Below are 4,888 nucleotides of genomic sequence, written 5' to 3' on the forward strand. Positions count from 1 at the left end.
TCCGCTTGCGGACGGCAAAGAGGTGGGGTAGGTGGGCTTGAGTTGGTTAAACAATAACTGGACCCACCCACCTCTTTGTCGTCTGCTAGCGGACGACAAAGATTCTTTGCTATCATCCAATGGATGGCAAAGAATTGGTTGATGGCAAAGACCTTGTTTCCCATCCGCCACATCTTTGCCGTCTGTTTACGTGTGGCTGACGACAAAGACCTTCTTTGCCGTCAGCTAGCGGACGGCAAAGAGTTGGCAGATGACAAATAAGCTAATTCTATTAGTGATGTGGCAAAATCTGGTGGAATCTAGATGATATCCAATGGCCAGTTGTGCTCAAATTTGCCATCTGTGCACCATCGGATTGGCCTCATCAAACCACCATCTTTCTAAGTTAAAGTTATCCGCACACTATATAAAAATATAAAATACAATATATATAGGGGTATAGATATAGATATGTGATGCGAAAGCCACCCATCATATCCAATTAGAATAGTGTGTCTATTCACAGATGCAATGTGGCCAAACGATGTCTGCCATCAATATCTCAAATACAAATCAGTCTGACCTTGTTCAATATGTATACAGTACAACATGCTCATTTCCAAACCACACCACGCATATCTCAGTTATATTCATGCATGCATGGGTTTCAAACATCATGATCTCTTATTCAAATATTTGAATTCTACTTTACATTGATTATGATGTCACCTAGTCTTTTATACCCACACAGTCATCTTCTCTTTATAATTGTACCATTAACTTTCTCTCGTGCATGCATGCACATACAGTACCAGTCGGCATTATCCATCGCACACATGCAATCTTTTCCTTCAAGTCGGTCTCCCATGCATGCACACACACACACCTCCCCCTGCCCATCATACTGGGCATTCTTTATCTCTCACGTGCATGCACCACGATCGATGTTCCTCTATGTGTGTGTATATATAGCTAGGTCTTTCACAGTTTTCCACACAAACCGATCAATCTATATATCTAGTGAGGTCTCACCCTCTTTCCCACGTCCAGATCGATCAATCTATACCTCTCTATATAGGATTACATAGCTAATACACCCACATTAATTATATGTCCAACGTCCCCCTCTCATCATCCTCATCTCTCAGACGCGCGGACAGTGGCGAAGACATGGGGAAGCAAGGGCCCTGGCCCCCCTAACATCACTATATATCGAGGCTAATATGAATGTGATCATTATACAATTGTTAGTAAAATGGTTTAACTTGATGAATTGGCCCTCCTCGTAAAGGATTAACAATGCTTGGCCCCCTAGCTCATTTATTTTTCATGGCTCCTCCACAGCGTGCAACAGTGCACGTTCTCGCCCCCTCTCTTCAAATAACGATCTCGCACTTGTGCACTCTTTAATAGTCTCCCTCCACTTGGCCCCTCGCACCATCTTCTAGCCCCCACCGGATTTTTCCACATGTACAATCTAGCAGACTCCATGGTCGAACTTAAGCATAATGCACAAAACTCAAAACACAAGTGCTTCTCCTTTGTTCTAGAATCTTCCATATCATAACTTCCCAAACTTTTTTTCTAGTTGAATTGCCATTATTTGTTTTTACTTTATGCTTTACAACACACAATTCCATGAATCATGAAATAGATTAAGGGCTTCTTTGATTCCAAGGATTCTAATCCTTAGTAATTTTTCCTATCTTGGTTGTTTGATTCGTAGGATTGTAAACCATAGAAATTTTTCCATAGGATTCATTTGCAGTAGATTTCATAGGAAACATCCCATCCACTCAAACCACTTTGAAAGAATCCTGTGTTTTTTCTATGAATAATCAAACACTCGTAGAATCCTGTAGGATTCAAGATGACATTCCACTCTAATCCCATGTTTTACCTATTCCCGCGTTTTGGAAATCCTATGAATCAAATAGGCCCTAGCTTTTTTATAAAAACTAATTTATTTTGAATGAGATGAACTATAAGAATTAAACGAAGGTCTACATCAAGCATATATGACTCAGAGCTTAGATGCTATAGTGTGGTATTTACTCATAATTTGGTTCCCAAATCTGATGCGTGCAATGCACGTGTACCTTACTAGTACTTCGAGTATGTGCAAACACGTAAATTAGAATTCCAATGGCACGCTACACAGTGTCTCTTTTACAGTTCATGAAGCTACTTGGCACATGTGGAGGCGTCGTCATGACCTCCTTGTGTGGATTGATCACAGCGACGTGTTGCTGCTTCCAGAAGAATGTACCGCCGTCTCTGAGCCACACTGGCGGTACATGCACGAAGCAAAGATGTGCACGCACGCCACGCACGCACTCATTCCCTCTCACGCACACGCGGGTACACGGGGCAACACATTTTTATATGAAGATCCACCCCATGTGATAATTTGACGCGTGTAAAGTCCTTCATTTCATTGATGGTCAATTAATACAGTGCATGCAAATTGATTGGACGTGAGGGCGGAAGAAAGACATTATTACTCCACTGCACGCATGTGAGTAGTTAAATCATGGGGTACCAGTACTTCCATTTGTCTCCTTCGTATTTTGTGCCAATTTTTGACCATATTTGTAAGTAACATAATATTTATGCATGTCATAAAAAGTGGCACAAAAAAGGGGGGCCAATAAACCAGGACGCGGGCAGCATGATCAATTTTTGCCAAGGCTAATGTTGGTGGCCTTTGTATTTAAATATGGACGGAGTGGAGTAGTACTATCTTTATATTAGCCTCGTAGGGCTCTCCCAGCGCCTAGGCTCGCCTCCCCGCCTTGGCCACCGAATCCCGCCATAGAGGATCCCGCCATGGATAATCCCTTAGATCCCAGGATCCGTGGGCTGCCCTCTCGCTGTGGCCCGCAGCACTGCCTCCTTTGAGCGAAACCCAAATGTGTTTTAGAGGGGATCCATTGCTCTGGAATCATAGATCGGTGGCGCCAGAGGACATGCCAGGGTTGCGTTTCAGGTGGTGGGCAGGAAGGGCAAATCGGATCAAGGAAGCGCTGCGTCGATTGGAGGGTAGTTCCAAGGAGCTGCGCCTGGCGCAGCACAAGGCAGAGGCGCAAGTCAATCTCAGGGGAGAGATGCTGAGGGATGTCAGCATCTGGCAGCATCGCGTTGATTTCGAGCTAGGGCTAATGGCAGAGATCATATTCACAGAGTCCACTGCGGAGGAAAGAATGTGCATGCCTACGCAATGGCATGAGCAGCCAGTGCAACTGTTCAAATGGGAGGTCGGAGAAGCTAAATCCTAGGACCAGTTGCGGCGGCGCCGCTGGGCATGCATCGTAGGCGAGGTGAGCTGCCCTCCTTCCCCGCCAGCGATGCAGTGACCTAGTCGTTTGCTGATGCAGTGACCTAGTCGGTTCCTGCTACAGTGAACTTGCAACACTATGTCGGTTTGCAACCTTGACAATCACTCCATCTATATGTATTGTTTTCCTGTAAAAAATACTTGGTCGTTTGGAAAAAGATGGTAATTGATTTATCACTAGTTTTAGAATGCTTGGTCGTGACAATCAACCGAAGCCACAACCAGAAGTCTCCATCACGTAAGTACTTTACGGTCGGTCGCACCAATAGACGGTCGGTCGCACCCGCGTCTCATCGAAGGGACATGCATCGGCTTGGTCTGACATGTACGACCAGTTACATCACTGACTTGTGCGACCGCATTTGAGCAGTGTAGTACACCCTCTATCTCAGTTTACAAGTCTTGCACGTGTACTTAGGTCATTAATTTGACCAACTTAATAAGAGGCATACATTATGAAAAATATATCATTACAAACTCCAAATATTCTATTTTTTAATGATATATTTTTTATGTTAAACAATTTATGTTCTACTAAACTCATCGGGAGTACTTGAAATTTATGTTCCACTAAACTCATTGGGAGCTGTTTAGGGCCTCGAAACCAAAACCATCAATTAATATTTATGTTGTTTCCAACACATTCTAAAGTACTAGTGCTACAATTAAGTGCAAGCCTGCTCACACCTACCAGCACGTACCAAACATGAATGTGTTCCCACTATGTAGGTTTTAGTACTAGTGCTAGTACTTAGGTTATAAAAAGGGGAACTACCCATCCGAAAATTACTCTACCTCCTCCTCATAAGTCCTCCTTCTTCGTACGTCCTTGCCATGGCCGGTGTGCAGAGATCTAGGTCGAGAACTACTCGTAACAAGGGAGCGGCAACCAAGGCTGCGGAAAAAAGAGGGCTCACCACCATGTAGAGACCTCGAAAGATCTCTCACGGGCAGGCAATGGCTCCCAGGAGCGCCCTAGTCGCGGAGGCGAACATGCCGAGTTGGCGGCGCTGGAGTTGTTATCCCTCGATGCTATGCCTGATCAGCTCAATAAGCACCTCAATAAGCAGAAGGAGTTCATCCACGGCTTGGTGGAGCTACTGAAGGAGAGCCTCGACGACATGCCCACTGAGCTCAGTGAGCAGGGGGAGTTGACCGCCAGCTTGGTGATGCTACTAAAGAAGAGCATTGCCTCAGAGAAGAAGGCGACCAACGAAATCCTACAACTTCAGGAGGACAAGGCGAAGCTCTTCCACAAGCTCGACCTGCTGAAGGAGGAGAACGCCGGCTGGAACAAGCTGCAAGAGAATAGTAGTTTGTCGATGAAGATGTTACTGGCCCACGTCATGGAACAGAAGGAGGAGTTGGCAAAGCTCCGCATCGAGCACCCAGCTACTGTCAAGGTACGTAATGCGGCCATGGAATAGATGATGAAGGCTCGCATCGAGAAATCCCGCGTCATGGACACAATGAAGAAGATGACGAAGGAGACGCGCAAGGAAATGGAGGTCGTGGAGGCGATGAATAAGCAGTTACGACTCCACGGCGAGCAACCCTTCATGTAGTGAGAGC

Source organism: Triticum urartu, chromosome 5A (genome assembly GCF_056163025.1).
Source record: "Triticum urartu cultivar PI428250 chromosome 5A, HENAU_Tu73, whole genome shotgun sequence".
Classification (NCBI taxonomy): domain Eukaryota; kingdom Viridiplantae; phylum Streptophyta; class Magnoliopsida; order Poales; family Poaceae; genus Triticum; species Triticum urartu.